Source organism: Bombina bombina, chromosome 4 (assembly GCF_027579735.1).
Source record: "Bombina bombina isolate aBomBom1 chromosome 4, aBomBom1.pri, whole genome shotgun sequence".
Taxonomy (NCBI): domain Eukaryota; kingdom Metazoa; phylum Chordata; class Amphibia; order Anura; family Bombinatoridae; genus Bombina; species Bombina bombina.
Genome location: NC_069502.1, coordinates 444,100,485 through 444,120,295, shown reverse-complemented (window position 1 = coordinate 444,120,295; position 19,811 = coordinate 444,100,485).

Here is a 19,811-nt window from a genome sequence, read left to right as displayed (position 1 = left end):
ATTGAAAAAATGAAAAAGTTTGGCGCCAAGTATGACGCACAACGTAACAAAAACTTTTTTGGCACCAAAAATAACCGGAAATGACACACTCGTGTCACTAATGACGCAACCGTGTGAAAGATCTCGGCGTCAATTATGATGCCGGAAATGACGAAGTTGCGTCATAGACGTATTTTTTAGCGCCAAAAATATTTTCGCGCCAAGAATGACGCAATAAAGTTTAGCATTTCACGCACCCGCAGGCCTAATACCCGCAATTTGCAAGAAGTAGTCAATTGAAAAAAAGTCTAAACCCCAGGTAAGAAATAAATTTCTTTAAAAAAATGTTTATATTCCCCAAATATGAAACTGACAGTCTGCAGAAGGAAATTCATGAACCTGACTCATGGCAAATATAAGTACAATACATATATTTAGAACTTTATATAAATGCATAAAGTGCCAAACCATAGCTGAGAGTGTCTTAAGTAATAAAAAACATACTTACCAAAAGACACCCATCCACATATAGCAGATAGACAAACCAGTACTAAAACAGTTATTAGTAGAGGTAATGGTAAATTGAGAGTATATCGTCGATCTGAAAAGGGAGGTAGGAGATGAATCTCTACGACCGATAACAGAGAACCTATGAAATAGACCCCCGTTAGGGAAATCATCGTATACAAATAAGCGATACTCCCTTCACGTCCCTCTGACATTTGCTGTACTCTGAGAGGAATCGGGCTTCAACAATGCTGAGAAGCGCATATCAACGTAGAAATCTTAAGCACAAACTTACTTCACCACCTCCATAGGAGGCAAAGTTTGTAAAACTGAATTGTGGGTGTGGTGAGGGGTGTATTTATAGGCATTTTGAGGTTTGGGAAACTTTGCCCCTCCTGGTAGGATTGTATATCCCATATGTCACTAGCTCATGGACTCTTGCCAATTACATGAAAGAAAACCTAATACTACAAAAAATAATAAACACAATTACGAAAAATAAAAAATCTCTAAGATTACAAAAAATAATAAACTAAATTATCAAAAATTAAAACAATTACACCTAATCTAATAGCCCTACAAAAATAAAAAAGCCCTCCCAAAATAAAAACACCCCCTAACCTACAATAAACTACCAATAGCCCTTAAAAGGGCCTTTTTGTAGGGCATTGCCCTAAGTTATCTCTTTTACCGACAAAAAATTACAAAGTCCCCCCAACAGTAAAACCCCCCATACAGCTATTTTACAGTGCCCTTCCCTAATCTAAAAAAAAAACACCCCAAAAAAAACACTAACCCCATAAAATCTACTCACGGTTCCTGAAGTTTGGACATCCATCTTCAGTAGCTCTCATCCTATTGGCTGAAATTGAAGATGAAGACTTTTCGCTGCCTGGATGAAGATGGATGTCCGAACTTCAGGAACTGTGAGTAGATTTTATGGGGTTAGTGTTAGTTTTTTTTTTAATTATTTTGGGTGGGTTTTTTTTAGATTAGGGATGGGCACTTTAAAAGAGCTGAATGCCCTTTTAAGGGTAATGCCCATACAAATGCCCCTTTATCCTTTAGGGGCAATGGGTAACTTAGGTTTTATTTAGACTTAGTTTTTTTATTTGGGGGGGGGGGGTTACTTTTAGGGGGGGACGCGTAATCTAGGTGTTAGTGTGCAGGATGTTCAGGGCCAGACTTGGACCAAAAATAGGTCTGGGCATTTTAAGGCAAAGTGGCCCTCCCATACACACAAACACACTCATATGCAGGCAGACTACAAATATACACACACAATCATATGCACACACACCACAGATACACAACAATGCAGGCAAACTACATATACCCACACCAAACATAGCCACACTTATATGCATGCATACCACACATACCTACATTCATATGCATGCACACCACACATACACCACATATACACATTCATATGAATGCACACCACATATATATTCATATGCTTGCACACCACACATACACACATTCATATGCATGCACACCACACATACACACACTCATATGTACACACACCACATACACACACATACACAATCATATGCATGCACACCACACATACACACACTCATATGCACACACACCACATACACACACACATACACAATCATATGCATGCACACCATATACACACACTACACATACTCCACATACACACAATCATATGCATACAGACCACACACATGCACACATGAGCTTCATCCAGGTACAGTACAGTACAGGTAGCCCTCAGTTTATGCCGGGGTTAGGTTCCAGAAGGAATGGTTGTAAATCAAAACCGTTGTAAGTTGAAACCCAGTTTATAATGTAAGTCAATGGGAAGTGAGGGAGTTAGGTTCCAGGCCCCTCTCAAAATTGTCATAAGTAGCACCTAATACATTATTTTTAAAGCTTTGAAATGAAGACTTTAAATGCTAAACAGCATTATAAACCTAATAAAATAATCACACAACACAGAATATATAATTAAACTAAGTTAAATGAACAAAAATATTTGCTAAACAGCATTATAAACTTAATAAAATAATCACATAACACAGACTTTACTTGCATTCTTTTGCAAACAGTTCTTTCTATGCATTCTAATCTGGACTGATTTATAGACAGGAAGATATTGTTCCTTTGAAAGCTGCTCGATAGCTCAGGTCTAGCTAGCAACACTAATTAATTTCAGCCTGCTTGTGTGCTTGGCTTGCATATCTTTGCTGCCTCACAAGCGGACAGCTCTACCTACTGGCTATTTTAATCAATGCACTGCTTCTCAATGCTTTTCAATAGCAGTCACATGACTGGAAAAAAAAGGTTGTTATTCTGAAACGGTGTAAATTGAACCGTTGTAAACCGAGGGCCACCTGTACACCACAATATTAAGGGGACATGAAACCCAAAATTTTTCTTTCATGATTCAGATAGAGAATGCAATTTTAAACAACTTTCCAATTTACTTCTATTATTTAATTTGCTTCCTTCTCTTGTTATTCTTTGCTGAAAGGTTTATCTAGGCAAGCTCAGGAGCAGAAGAAAACCTAGGTTCTAGCTGTTGATTGGTGGCTGAATATATACATTGATCGTGATTGGCTCACCCATGAGTTCAGTTAGAAACCATTAGTGCATTGCTGCTTCTTCAACAAATAATACCAAGAAAATTAAACAAATTACATAAAAGAAGTAATATAGAGGGTTGTTTAAAATTGTATTTTCTGTCTGAATCATGAGAGAAAAAAGTTGGGTTTCATGTCCCTTTAAGGGGATGAACACATCACTTAACTTTCCAATGAAGCACCTAACCTGAAAGCCAGACTGCTGTGTAAATACTGTAAACATGCCCTATTGAACAACATCTATTCCTCCTTGCTGTTTAAAAGGCTACTCTCTTATGTATATAGCATCCACCAGGCCTTATTGACAAATGGACACAGAGCTGTTGAAAAGTTCTACAATGAGAATAAACATGAATATAATGCTGATGCGAACACCCGTCACTATGTAGTGTTCCAATTATAAGAAAAAAATGCAAGTACATAGCAATTTCCCTACCTTCTGTGAAGGTTATGGTGCCTCACTGCCTCTCTAACTAATTTGGCCCTTTGCAGCAGAATCCTTTCGGGTTTGGACAAAACTCACCGCTCCTATCCTGGAGACTGCCCGGCTGCTCTGCATATCCCGCTGCCTCCGGAGCCAACCGACAGCTATCTCTCTACAGGAACTGTCTGCCTGCTGTGACTTCACCAATTCTGCAACCCACGCTGCTCCTTCCGCTACCGGCTCCAATCAGTGCATGTGGCGTGGTATATCACCCACATTAGTTAGGATCCTTCATCTCTCTCACATTTACATTGCTCCATCACGGCAGTGTACCCGGTACCGTGACCTACAGAGGAGTGGGTTTTCTTATCCCAGAAAAAGGCAAAGATCATTGGCAGTGTCTAGGGATACACTCAGGTGGTGAGCTTGGACACTCAGAGAACCTGTTACCGACATCGAGAGAGTTAACGGAGGCCTTGTGAGACCTGATTTGTTTATTCATTGCAAATATGCTTGCTCCTGAAACAACATTTTTCTGGGTACTGTTATATCTTTTAGGATTCTCTTCCTGAAAGTTTTAAGGTGGTATAACAATGGACTTGTGAGGGGACGGTTTCCTATTATCTAGAAAGCAGTCAGACTGATAGTTCTGCGCTAGGATTTCCCTTTTTTGTTTTCTATTTATTCTTAAATATATATGATTTCATTTAGTTTTATATATATAACCAAGGGGGGAACATGGTCTATGATGATCGTGGACTATTGTTTTGCCTTAACTCGTTTGTTGCTATTTTTCTGTGTTGACTCCGGTTTGTCTATATGAGCTCAACTTTGGGTTTTATTATGATCTATAGCCCGGATGGTCTTTATATGTATCTGACACACATTACTGGAACAGATATGACAGAGGCTCACTTTCTCGGCTCCGCTATTTTCTGACAGCGGCTCTGTTGACAGTTTCTATGGTTACTGTGTAGCAGTATTATGAATGCCCTACATCTCTGTCTCCGCTGGTGTCTGTTTACTGTTCTGTGTTATTATTTTCGTGGTAATTGGTAAAAATGTTATATATCACTGTTTTAGGTGTTTTTGTTATTTCGCGTTACGTTGACACTGCTGACTACTCCCACTTCTGGGAGTGTCTACCGTGTAGAGCGTGACGCTCAGATGTGTTGTGTATAAAGTCACGGTGGTGGTAAGTGTAACTGTTCAATTTCTGTCTGTCTGAGGACGAGCTGCTAAGGCTCGAAAACATTAAAACATTAAAGTGGAAGCTATATTAAGACCTTTGGAGGATTGCGCATTTTGTTTGCTGCACCCAAGGCTATAGCAGTGAAGTTTGGAGTGCACTTTGTCTCTTTTGTATATATATATATATATATATATATATATATATATATATATATATATATATATATATATATATATATATATATATATACACATATATACTGTATATACAATTGTTGTTACAGTATGTATGGCCACACTGAAAATTTTGCTAGTTAAATTAAATAGAATAAGAGACATGACTGCCTAATGCAATTTATAGAAAAAAAAAACTATTTCCTAATATGTAAATATATTTAAAAAGTCTTCAAAGTACAAATAAAGAGAGAGGTTGTCAGCCTTTCTAAAAAAAGTTAGATGTAACTATATTTAAACAGGATCTTTCAATCTATAGTATACAGTTCACATGATTTGTTTGCTTGCAAACTGCAAATTTGTTGACAACATAGGGTTTTCAAAAGATGCCAGAGGTAGAATAATTATTTCCACAATTCATGTCTACTTCAAAGCATTTGTTTTCATGTACCTTCCAGCCAAGATGGATACAAGACTTTCTTGGTTTAGGCAATTTATAGAATTTAACATCTTATTGCAAAATGAAAATGCTCTTATTTGTTGGAGCAAGTTTTTGCATTTGAATTTATTTTTAAAATTCCCACAATCAGGCATATAAAAAGCTGCCTGCTAATAATGGGCCAGATTAGGAGACAGTCAACACCAGAATTTTGCGCAAATGTTTATTGTGGGTGTTTTTGTGCTCTTCGGGCTTACCACTGGTATTATGAGTTGAGTGCAATTGCAATTTATGCTAGAGCAGGCGGACAGGTTATGGAGCAGTGGTCTTTAGACCGCTGCTTCACAACTGCTGGCTCGCCAGAGACCCGGGCCCTCAAGCTCCATCCGGAACTTGATCAATGGGCCCCATAATAACACCATCTAATAAAAATGATTTAATAAAAATATTGCACACAAAAGTTATAAGGACTTAAAGATATGAGATCTCAGGCAGTCAAAGGGCTTTAACATTAAGATACACACATATATATATATATATATATATATATATATATATATATATATATATATATGTATATACATGTCTAAAAAGATGTATACATATGTATATTTATATGTTCATATGTGAACATATGTATTAATGTATTTATGTGTGTGTATAGATGTATTTACAGACATATGTTCACTTATAAACACATAAATACATATATACACATATATAGACATATATAAAGTGCATTGGAGCCATATAAAAGCATATTTAAGCAATATTCATTTTTAATGTTCTGTACATAGCAGAATATAATCTATTTATTTATTTTGAAAAGGTTTTTATTGAATTTTCATAGTTTAAATAACATACATAGGCATGTACAATCAACATATTAACACTGTTAGCATATTTCCAGTTATGTCAACTTTATATGAACCTTGTCAGTCCTATAGTCTAGTTATTCTTATTCTCATGTCTATGGTTCTCACATTATCATCTTAATGCTGTTCAGGGCTTGTAGAAGTAGTCCTCAATAATGACAAGGGAAAGAAACAATAGTTACAAGTAATAGTTAAGAAAGAACAATAACATGTAAAAGGTGTCAGGTAACCGGTCCCGGCTCTCCACAAAGTTCCCCAATAACAGACTAGGTTTTCGCTATGGAGTTTTAGTGCCTCTTCGTCTATTAGTTTCGTGATACATAATGAATGGTTCCCACCGTGTAATGAACTCTTCTTTCGTATTTAAAGTTTCTGCTGCTAGGCTAGCCATTTCATAATTGTGGGTTATTTTTTTCTCGATAAACGCGAAACTAGGGGGTGTGGATTTCCAATATTGTGCAATGCTGATCCTAACAACTGTACATATGGTCATTACTAGTTTTTGGTGTTGTTTTAGAATATTGGGGATCGGGAAGTGTAGCAGTGCTTGTTCTGGAGATAAAATGATTTGTTAATCTATGTATTTATAAATAGATATTCCTGTCTATATCGGTATATATCTATACCTACAGTATATATAAAATCATGTATAAATATATATTGTACCAAAAAAAATCAGATATATCTAGAAATATGTATTTATAAATAAATAAAACATATTCTTCTATGTGAAGAACATTGGAATGTAAAATATTCATATTTTCATGTTGGGTTAGCCAGGTTTGCACGTGAGAAGGGTGTTAGGTTCCTCCCCACTTTTTTTGTTCCATTTACTTCTATGTGGTAATATGTGAACTTGCATGCAATGTTTTAAGTTCGGCTTTTTTGACTTGCAAGTTTACTTTCAACTCATAAAACAGGTGCAAAAAACTTATAGTGCAGTTAATGCTGAAGCAGGAGCATTAATTTGTACTCCACTTGTACTCCTTATATGTTCTGCTGGGTTTTTCATGAAGGGTATATTTTATGGTTATAGTGCTATTTAATGTTGAAACTTACATGCATGTTTTTAGGCTACTGATACGGACATAGCTATTACTTCCAGACAGACAGAGAAAATTCCCACTTAGTTAATGGAATTAATCGTCTTTATTTAATGATTAGGATAAATTTGTTGTAAACAATATTCTCTAAATGACGTTTACTTGCAATCATTAAAACTGAAAGGCATCCTCTACTCATCCTGTGAAGTAATTTTTACATTTCCTCATGTCTAATCTCTTCTTATTGGTATTAAAGGAATGTAGAGTTGCTCCTCTGTCCATGTAACATTCTAGTTATATGAAATTCAAAGGATCTATTGCAGCAAAATCTGCTCAACAGCCATCACAAATGCAAATTTAGAGGTGCAAGGAGGGTATACATTTCACGTACAAATGTTAAGTTGCCATGGTGACCTGGACACCTAGTTTAGATATATTTATATTTGTGATAGTAAATAATAATTCCAATTGAATTATGTTTTGTATTTATACTTCTGGGTGAAAGTGTATACATTTTTTTCTGTTTTATTGCACTGCTCCTTTTCATTTTGGTTTATAACTCTTCTTAAACAGTAAGCTGGAAGCGAGGTGTGGGATTAGACAGAGGCCTGTGGGGATCGGGAATAGTTCATGATGACTCTTTGGCAAATAATTCCTTGATTGGACTGAGCCAAAGATTTAAACAACTTTTTCTTTCTATTTTTATGTATTTTATCTATTTTTATGAATTAATTAATTTATCTGATTTAAACATGTATGTCTGATAGTTACACTAGCTATTTACTTGTGTGTGTGTGTATATATATATATATATATATATATATATATATATATATATATATATATATATATATATATATATATATATATATATATATATATAGTGAAAACATTTCAGTTTAATTTGTATTTACTGCAAACTGAGAATTGATATCAGTGCTAGGTGCTCCCCTGTGAGATTCTGTGTCCCAGAGAACCTCATACATTTCTGTGTGAGGCAGCTCTCATGTCTCTGGGACTTCCAGATTCAATCCTTTGTTAGAGAATTAAGTGAATTCTGCCCAATCAAATCTACACTATAATTTATATTCAAAATAGATGATTTCAGTCTCCTATAGTGGTACCTTCTTCCTCTGAGATCCAGTGTCGACAGAATATTTTTCTAAACTGGCGGACTGTGTCCATAAAGAATCATAGGGATGTTTTATTGACTATGGGCCAGACTTTATCGTGGGGGTTTGAGCTCATTGGGCTTACCGCTCGTATTATGAGTTAAAAGTAAATGTGATAGTCGGGTTAGTGAGCGAAAACAGTTTACTTTCAACTCATAATACGAGCTCAACCTGACGCGTGCAAAAAGCTTACTTCTAGCGCAATTAACGCTCCAGCGTGTGGGTTAATCCGCGCTCCACTTGTAATCTGTCGGCAGTCATCAACTGAGAGTGATTTATTTTTATTTTGCTTCATTTGTAAAGGTTTTGTATCCTGGGGCTTCAAAATAAAGAGGAATTTTCATGTTCACTAATGATCAAACAGCTAAAGTCCAAAGGCACATATTAATATCCAGAGATGATTTGATGCCAGAGAAAAGAGCCAAAGGCCGTGCCAGTGGCACTTTCAAAACAAAGAAGAACACTGTTTTTCTAAGAGATATATTTTTAAGCTTATAAAATACTGGCCTATGAAGAGATGTTAAATGGACAATAAACAGCCTGTAATTACATTTCTGTTGTCTTGCTATAGAAAAACTTAGCCAAGTCTAAACATTAACATTTTAGTTTGCTGCTATCTTTTTCAATAGCCATACTCCATGCACCACTTGTCCAGTCTGGACTTAAGTCTGCAGAAGACAAGTCTAGCCACAGTCATTATGTTAGTATAAAATGCATTGTAAGACAGTTAGTGAAAAATATATAGCAATCTTAGCCTTGAGAAGTGTACACTGCAGTGTGCATTTACAGCCCTGGGTAAATAACTGATGAAAATATATTGCAAATGCGTAACTAAATATTTTATAGAAAAATGTCAAGCTGTTTACATTTCTTTAAATCTAGTATCAAATATTGTTTAAAATGTTAAATTAAGCATTGCAAAAAAAAAAAAAGAAATATGCATAATACTTATGAAGGGATTTCTCCCTGTGATATCACCACGCCCCTGTAGAGTGACATCACCGGGTGTTCTGGCAGGGGTTTCAAGGACTGAATGCTGGGGTTTCAAGGACTGACCCCCAGGAGACCAACACACCCCTTGCATTCTTGGCTTTGTGCTACTTTCCATTCAAAGGGTTAAACACATAGGCAAAGTATAGAACTTGGAGTTTACAGCTGGCAAGTCATTAAGGAGTAGGCAAAAATACAGATCATTTTTAGCACTGCTCGCATCCTCTAGTAGCATGAGGGTGTTTCAGGAGCTTGTCTTTGACTTTGGATTTAACACATACTAAGAGAAAGGATTCAGAAGTTGATCACAATCTTGCATTCTTTTGGTAGATAGCTGTCAGTATGTCTTTCCAGTGAACACAATCACAAAATAATTGTGCCATTAAAAGGACTGTAAAGTCAAACGTAATTATTCATGATTCAGATAGATCATACAATTTTTAAAAACTTTCCAATTTATTTATTTTTTAATCAAATTTGCTTTGTTCTCTTGGTGTCCTTTGTTGAAACATACAGTAAAGCTAGGTAGGTTGATAGTAGATTGTGCATGTGTCTTTAGTAGCCTACAGCAGTAGCATTTGCAACAATCTATGACATGGCAATATACATTGTTGCAAACACTGCTGTTAGATGGCTAAAGACACATGCACACTCCTGAGCTCACCTAGGATTACTCTTTAACAAAGGATACCTAAGTAATCTGATAACAGAAGTGCATTGGAAAGTTGTTAAAAATGTCATGCTCTATCCAATCCATTTATGTTTAAAGTGCCATAAAACATGTTGAGATCTGTGCATACCCTAAAATGGCTAATTAAGTAAAAATAGTTTGCATAAAAAAATTTTTTTAAAAATTACTGGCAAGTATTTTAAAATAATTTTCAAAAATATGCAAAATTATCAGTGTTTAACATCAGAAACACAGGCATTGTATTTCAACTGAGTTCATAGCAGCTTATTTGCCTCTAGGCTTGCTCCAGCAGATGAGTGTTCACTTCTGCATTCTACCAATTCAAATGTAGATATAGATGCCGCCATAGAAGGAATTGTGTGGGGGGAGTGAGAGCTGTACAATTCAGAACCTTTAAAGAAAGGGTTAATGGCGAGGCACTGCAGTGTAAATTTGCAGGTAAAGTAATTAAAGTACATATTATTATATTTTGTCTGTATCCTAACTTGTTTTATGTCCCTTTCATTTTGACTTTACTGTCCTTTTAATACCCCTGAAGCTTGAAATCATTACTAAACAAAATCATTATCTGTGTCATTAATTTCATTGCTTCGTAATTTAAAAAATTATATTCGACATAGGTGTCGTACTCCAAAATATATATATATATATACTATATGTCTCTTTAAGATATTTGAATTTTTATTAGTGTAAAAGTGCTTAGTTTTTCATTTAAATTAATCTAGTAGGAAGTGTTTTTATCTGGTTACTCATTTTATCCTTCTAGCTGTTGAATTGAATAAGTAACATATGGCCCCATATATGTGCCACTAAGTACTGAGGATTTGGATTGTGATCAGAAAAAAAGGACTGTCACAAGTATAGGACCATTTTTCACCAAAATGATAATGTCAGTTTATCATATCTCTTCTTTCTTGGCCAGTTATAGAGTCGGTAGTAAATGAACTCCTGCGCTGATCTAAGTTATTGTTATGTAGAATGTAATAGAGTTAAGTAAAATGATTAATGTAATCCAGCCTCCCAGGTAGGAATACAGACTTAAAGGGGCGTGAAAATTAAAATTAAACTGTCCAATAGAACACGTAATTTGAATACACAATTAATTTCATTTTATTTCCCTTTTGCTATCAAATTAACTTTGCTCTCTTGGTATCCTTTGCTGAAAAGCATATATAAATTTCCTCACCAGCAGCAATGCACTACTAGGAGCTCGTTGGTGATTGGTGGCTACATGCCTCTTGTCATTGGCTCACCAAATGAGTTCAGCTAGCTCTCAGTAGTGCATTGTTGCTCCTTTCTACCTTTGTAGGCATTAAACACATAGCAGCCAATCACAATTCTTAGAATAACTTATCAAATAATTATCTTCTAAAACCCCCTTAGTCTTTATTGATGTTTTCCTGATGAAAACCATAAGATAAGTTTTTTCTAAAATATTGCGATCGACCCCAAAGTTATATACAAGCAATAGCGCAAAAATAAAATGCTCAGACTTTAACGGTTTAGAGCATTTTCTTGTTGCACTTTTAAGGAACATTGCCGTCAACTTTTTTCTTAGTTTCATCTAAAAGAGAATATTTAAAAATGTATTTATTTATTTTTGATGAATCAGTATTCTTTTCCTATTTTGACAGTTGCGAATAAGCAGTAAAGGGGCAATAAGTACAATTTTCCTTTTTATGTCTGGAGAAAGTAGAAAAAGTACAAATTTGAGATGTAAATTACAGTAAAAGCAGATAAAACAAATGGTAAATATATACTTTTTTATAATCATCATTATTACATTGTATTAACTGGATTTTGAGTCTGATGTTTAACTTACATAAGGTCACTTTAGATACTTTTAAGTTTTAATAGATTACAGAATAGCAAACTTTGAGAAGACAAACATTTTACAAAGAAAGCTGGATTTTTTTACTGTATGTGTAGAAGATTTGTTCCCAATGAAGATAATGTGAAAGTCATATATAAAGAGGACATAATGACACAGGGATCAGGACCGTGCGGCAGATACATACACAGTTATTGATAGAACAATACAATGTGCAGAGTGAAGTTAGATAAATGTGTTGTGCACTGTTGCTGCCCTGTTAGTGAAATAAAACAAAAGAGCCCACAGATTGTGGTGTTATCAACTGTATTAGCAATAGGTGTATTATGTAGTGGTTAATCCTAAACAGAATGGGGCAGAGATAGCATTTTACCTTGTGTTACTTATTCAATATACAGTGTAATTGGTTCCGTTTAGTTACAATCTAGGTTGAAAATGTTTATAGTATCAAGGTATTAGGTGATTAAATCTGTGCTTTTCAGTCTGATCTATGTTAGGTTAAATATATAATCCTTGTTAGGTTATAAATTGACAAGTAGTTTGGTCAACAGAAGGCCATGGTTCTTATCACATCTATTTTTTATTGTGAATATCCCTTTGTTCCTGGCACAGTTTGTTCTCCCTCCCTATTTTGATAACATAGAATATATCCAAGCAGGAGAACTGAATCCCTTTCAATGTTTATAGTTGTTTGGCAGGACTGTTTAAAAAGTTGAAAAACTGTATTTAAATGGACACTAGTGTCAAAATTAAACTTTCATAATTCAGATAGAACATGTAATTAAAAAAATAACTTTCTAATTTACTTCCATTAGCTAACTGTCTGCAGTCTTTTTATATGCACACCTTTTGAGGCACCAATTCCTACTGATTATTATTAAAGGGACATAAAACCCAAAATTTTTCTTTCATGTATTAGATAGTGCACGTCATTTTAAACAACATTCCAATTTACTTCTATTGCGTAGTGCTCCAGACAGGTGCACGCTACCTATCTAGATATCTCTTCAACAAATAATAAGAGAACGAAGCACATTTGATAATAAAAGTAAATTAGAAACGTTTTTAAAATTGTATTCTTTATCAGAATAATGAAATAAACATTTTGGGTTTCATGTCCCTTTAATACCCTTTATTGATATTAAAGGGACATGAACATATTACACAGCGCTGTGACATTAAGTATACAGTACAATAATCAGAAGACATTTATGTGAATCATAAGAGTAGAGGGCCCTGCCCTTGAGTTACTGTAAGCTGTAAACCATCTTTACATAAAATGATCAACAGGAGAGGTGAGCTCATACTGTATATGAGTCTGTGATTTGCTGCTGTCACATGACACAGCAAGCAGGGAAATTTAAGTATTTTGAAATTTGTAAGAAACGAATCTACTGCTTATTTGAAATTGAAAGTGTTTTTGTATTTTTATTATGCATTTGTTGATTATGTAATTCTGTTCTATTTAATGGTCAATTAAAGGGGCATAAAAATACAAAAACAAAAAGGTCTAATGTGTTAGAAGCATCATATTATTTACCATTGCTTGCATATAACTATGAGTTTAGTCCCTGTAAAGGGGTTAAAAACACAGGTAAAGGGACATTAAACACTTTGAGGTGTTAATATAAAATGATAAATTGTACATATAAAAAAAAAACCTCTGCAATATACTTTCATTATTTATTTTGTCCCCTTTTCCTATAATTCTATTCTGAAATTGTGAGCTTTCCAGTTAGTGTTAGAAATGGAAGTGCTGTTATATTTCACACAGCCATTGGATGCAGACTCTAGTGACCAATTTATAATTGTCCCTAATTGGCCACAGCAGAGAAAATAATATAAGTTACAACATGGCAGCTCCCATTGTTTTATAGACAAAATGTTACACTTATTTTGTCAATATTTAAACAGCTAATGAAACATTAAAAAAAATCAGTCTAAATGTTATTCTCAGACTAATCTTTTATTTGAATGCATTATTCTAGCTAGCATTTATTTAGGGTTAGCTTACAAATGGAGCACTAATTTATCGTGCACCTGCAAACGGGGGATTACAGCAATTACAAGTGGCTGGTTATTGCTACCATGAGCTTGCGGTAGCAATTAGCGCTTATAAAACTAACCAGAGATCAGATCTCTGGTTAATTTGATAAATATGCCCCAAATGCCTCCAAAATACAGTGTAGTGTATTTTATTAAAAAATAAAAGTTGTACCATTTTTATTTTTTAATAAAATAACTGCACTAGGCAGTATTTTAGTGTAAAGCTGGCGGGAGTGGGGTGCACTGCAAAGTGAATTTACATTTCGGTCTATGGGAACTGTGTGTTCGTCAAAAAATATATATGTATATGCTTATATACATATAGTTTATGTGTTATTATGTGTTTATACACATATTACAAAGAAAACATGTTGAAGTCCCAGGATGGAAATAAAATATAATATTCTTTATTGATCTAACTTCAGATAAAAACAACTTCAGTTGCAAAAGGTATGCCACATGAAACGTTGACGCGTTTCGGCTCCACAACGTAGTCTTAGCTTAATTTCATATGTGAGCACACCCCTTTTTTAAAACACTCCGGTAATTTCCATCAGTTAAAAATAAATTGGCAATTGCAAGTATATTTCTTCTCCATGGTCGGTTATGTGACAGACCCTTCTGTCAGTACTGAAAGAGTTAACTTTGTTCAGCTTTAAGAAGCTATTTTCTAAATACAAGGTTGCTGGAATCAGCTATTGTGTGTTGTAATTAAGTTTAAGTGATAAACATTCACATTGTTTAATCCCATCCAGAGAGCAGACGCCCAAGTGATAAGAAAAGCTCAAGTGTGTCTTGTGTTTAACTTGTTTATCTGCTTAAGTAATGTAATTCTATTGTGGCATGCCAAAGGGCATTTTCCCTCTATCTCATGTACAATATTCTTTCAACGCCCCATCTGGGGTCAGACCTGCATAAATACTGGGCATCTAGCCTTCAATAAATTGCATTCTGTTTTTACCTTCAATGTGGAGCCTGGTCTCATGTTTGAGGGGGGAATTAGATGGGTTGTGAGTTGCTGATCTCACATTCAGGGCATCTTCCATCTGGTATTAACCCTTGGTATCCGGGTGATACCGTAACAATTGGTGGCAGCGGTGGGATGATCCTTATCGCCCAGAAGAGCAACTTCACAAGCCAGTAACCTCAGGAAGAGGGGGATTATTACAATACTGACTAAGATGGAAGGAGTACCAGGGACCGAAGGAACCAATGGGCCCAGCATATCAGACAGAACCCCCGAAGAAGCAAGCTTTGATCGGGCGGTTAAAATAAGACTGGCACATTATGGCCCCAACCCATCTGCGGAAATTATTGACCGGGTCATAGCAGCTGTGGAGGCCAACCTACTTCACCAAAGCGGCGCTGCAGCAGCCCAAGTCACAGCCACCCCAGTGGAAAAGAGAAAAGTACATTTTGCAGCTTTTAAAAACTTCCTGGAAACAGAAGGAGAGATTGACGGGTACCTTGCGGATTTTGAGAGGCAATGTGCACTACACCAGGTACCCGCAGAGGACTGGGTCACGATATTATCCGGGAAATTATACGGCCAGGCCAGTGAAGCTTTTCGGGCCATTCCAGATGAGGAAGTCGGGGATTATAATACTGTAAAAGAGGCTCTGCTCTCCAGGTATGCGGTTACACCGGAGGCATACCGGTGGCGGTTCAGAGACACTGTTAAATTAGCCGGTGATTCCTACGTTGAGTGGGCATGTAAGGTGCACCGCACAGCATCTTACTGGATGGCGGGGTGCCAAGCCGTATCTGGGGAAGAGGTGCTGCAGCTATTCCTGTTGGAACATTGCTTTGACAAATTATCAGCAGGAGTTAGAGAGTGGGTTCAGGACCGTAAACCCTCCACCCTGCATGAAGCTGCTCGCCTGGCAGATGAGTATACAGATGCCCGCAAACTAGACACTGCTACCACTAAGCCCCCTGCCAGAGTGGAGTACAGACTCACAGTCACCCCAGCAGCTACCAGTTACCAACCCCCGGCGCACCACTCTACCACACGGCCTCCAGCCACGAACTATCCTCAGAGAGCCCGGTTCAATTCACAGGGCTACTCACAGCCTATTCGGTGCTTTGGATGTAAGCAACTGCGGCACAAAAGACCAGAGTGTCCCCTAAATGCAGCGAACCAAGCACAGTCCTGGAGAAGACCTCCCGGCAGAATCCCACGTAACCCTCAGCCTGTGGCCCACTGCGTAGAGGTGGAAGAATGCTGGGGCATCCTACATGAAGCAGACCTTGTGCAAGCTGCCCGCTGGAATAACCGGCAACTGGTTAAAGTGAATGGGAAGGAGGTCAGTGGTCTACGGGATACTGGTGCTACCACGACCTTGCTTCAAAAGAACTTGGTATCTGAGAAACAGCACACTGGAGACACTGTGACTGTGAGGGTAGCAGGGGGCGCTGTGTTCCACCTACCTGTTGCCAGGGTGCATTTGGATTGGGGAGTGGGCGCTAGACCTGTGAATGTGGGGGTCATGAAGGACTTACCAGCTGATGTTCTCCTTGGAAATAACTTGGCCCCCCTTGTTTCTGCCTACGCTCCTATGGGTCCCGCTGATGTTAACCCTGTGACTACCCGTGCCCAGATCCGTGCAGCAGAGACTGACCCACCTGCTGCTAAGCCCCAGGACGCTGAGCTCAGTAAATCTCTATCCGCTATTGATACGTGGAAGTCCCGTTACAATGCGCTGATGAAAGAGAAGAGGAGCGCAGAGGAAAAAGCACGTTTAGAACGGGAATCTCTGCTAGACAAACTGCACAGACAGACTGCAGAAAACACCAGCTTGAGAGTGGAACATGAAACATTAAAGACAAACTTAGCGAAACTGCAGGAGAAGCTGGCGCTGGCTCATAGTGAGGTGCAGCAACTCAAGGGCACCCTATGTCAGTATAAAGGGATTGTGGATACCTATAAAGAGCAGGTACAAAAACCACGTAAAGAAGCCGATGATATTTTGAAGGACTGTTTAGCCCTAGTCTGGGCACTGAAGAAGTTGAACCCTTATTTATACGGACAGGGATTCTCTCTCATAACGGGAATACAGATGGATAGTCCCGGCAAACTGACATGCCTACCACCCTAGTCCGGTCATCCCCAGGTTGACCCACCAAAGGGTCAAGCCGGGTCTGCCGGAGTGTTCCACTAGGAGGGAGCTATGTGACAGACCCTTCTGTCAGTACTGAAAGAGTTAACTTTGTTCAGCTTTAAGAAGCTATTTTCTAAATACAAGGTTGCTGGCATCAGCTATTGTGTGTTGTAATTAAGTTTAAGTGATAAACATTCACATTGTTTACTCCCATCCAGAGAGCAGACGCCCAAGTGATAAGAAAAGCTCAAGTGTGTCTTGTGTTTAACTTGTTTATCTGCTTAAGTAATGTAATTCTATTGTGGCATGTCAAAGGGCGTTTTCCCTCTATCTCATGTACAATATTCTTTCAACCCCCCCATCTGGGGTCAGACCTGCATAAATACTGGGCATCTAGCCTTCAATAAATTGCATTCTGTTTTTACCTTCAATGTGGAGCCTGGTCTCATGTTTGAGGGGGGAATTAGATGGGTTGTGAGTTGCTGATCTCACATTCAGGGCATCTTCCATCTGGTATTAACCCTTGGTATCCGGGTGATACCGTAACAGTCGGTGAGAAAACACTTAATATTTTTCAATGTAATAGGCATTGTGTGATACCATTTACTAATGCAACAGTAAACCTGAAGAACACACATATAAAAACTCATACTATCATATCTTGTTAGGATAATGCCTTCATCTTTCCCATATATCACGCCTGTGCCTATGCTCCATGGGACCTTTAGTGTGAGTAAAGTTACGATTTTTTCAATTAGTTATGAAACAGACTGTACTAGCGTTAATCCAATGTTCATAATTGGTCATCTATTAATACATCTCATCTTTAAAGGGACAGTATACACTAATTTCCATATAACTGCATGTAATAGACACTACTATAAATAATAAGATGCACAGATATTGATATAAATATCCAGTATAAAACTGGTTAAAAACTTACTTAGAAGTTCTAAGTTTAACTCTGTTGAAAAGGTGGCTGGAAAGCCCACTGCAAGTGAAAAATAAGACACTCCCCCTCTCCCCCTTCTTTTGCATATGAAAAGACCCACACAGGAGCAAGCTGGAGAAGGTATCTGATGGTATTCACCCATAAAGAGGTTGGCGTAGGAGGGGGCAAATGTGGTCCCCATTGCAGTCCCACATCTCTGGAGATAAAATGAATCTTCAAACCTAAAGTAGTTTTGTGTGAGTAAGAATTGTGTGACTCTAAGCATAAATTCACAACTCTCATTGTCAAAAAGCACAGACCTTTTCAGAAAGAAATTGATAACTTCCAGCCCTCTATCATAGGGAATGAAGCAATAAAGGGCCTTGACATCTATAGTTAATTATGAGGCCTCTGTTGTCCACTTCTATTTTTATGGAAGTTGTAAAAGGTGTTTTGTGTACCTCAGGTAGCTTGGAAGATCCTCAACCAGAGGCTGGAGGATTTTGTCCAACCACTGGGAAAGATGTTGTAGCATAGAACTAACCTGCTTACTATTGGCCGACCCTCAACTTTATTCAGGGATTTATGCACCTTAGGTAGGTGATTAAAGGTAGGTATGACAGGATGTTCCACATAAAGAAAGGCGCACGTGGATTCATATAAGTATCCTTTCTCAAAACCATCATCCAGTAAGGTTTTAAGTTCTCTCTGGAAATGAGCAGTGTGGTCTGCTATCAAGGGTATATTTTGATCCCTATCTCACAATTGTCTTTGGGCTTCCAAAATAAAGTGGTGCCTGTCCATAACGACTACAGACCCTCCCTTATCTGCCACACTTATAACCAAATCTGCGTTACGTTTTTTGCCTATTTAGATTCTGTTTATTACTATACTTATGGTGTTCAGCCAAATTTGTCAGGTTGCTTTCAATCCTCTTCTGGAATGTTTCTATGGTGTTACCTCTTTTCTGGATAGGATAGAAAGTCAATTTAGTTTGAAGGTGGGAAAAGTTCCCCCTCTGGAATATGGGTGGTCACTTCCTGAAATAATTCCTCCAATCTTAGACAATCACAGTCCTCCCTAAAAGTAAATCCAGATATGTGCGGTTCTAAAGGTGCTGAGTCTGGGCTGTTCTCACTTATAAAGAGTGATGTTCCTTATTAGCCTGTTGACATCTATCAACGTACTAAATAAATTAAATCTTGTAGACGGTGCAAAGCCCAAACCCAAGCTCAGCACCGTTTTCTCTGCATCTTAAAAGGGATAACTTAAAAGATTAATAACATTGTTCATTGGTATTTCCTTTGTTGATGACCCGTTCTCTGGGGGTACCTGTCCTGACCTGTTGTGTTCAGTGCTTGTGGACCCAGATTGGGCATATACTGATGTACCTTTGTGTGTGTGTCTCTGCCCCCCACTTCTGGTCCTTTTGGGTGTGTGTGAAAAACCTGTTCTATGTCCTCACCACTAGGCCCTGTGTCTGATGATTTTGCACTCTGTCTCTATTGGTCTGATATTTACTTCTCATCTGACCACTATAGTCATTTTTAGGATAGGTTGGACCATAAATGAACTGTCCTTTGGTCTCACTACTGGTGCTCTGTTCCCCTGTGGTTTTTGCATAGCATGAGTTACTGTCATGTTTGTGACTGGTTGTACATCTGTACTAACAATGTTCCATGTGTCTTCCACCCCCCCCCCCCCCGAGCCTGCATTCTCATCTTTTGATTCTGTATCAGAGAACCTGACCCTGACCCGATAATTAAGTAGAGACCTATTTCTCCTACCTCGCCTATTCT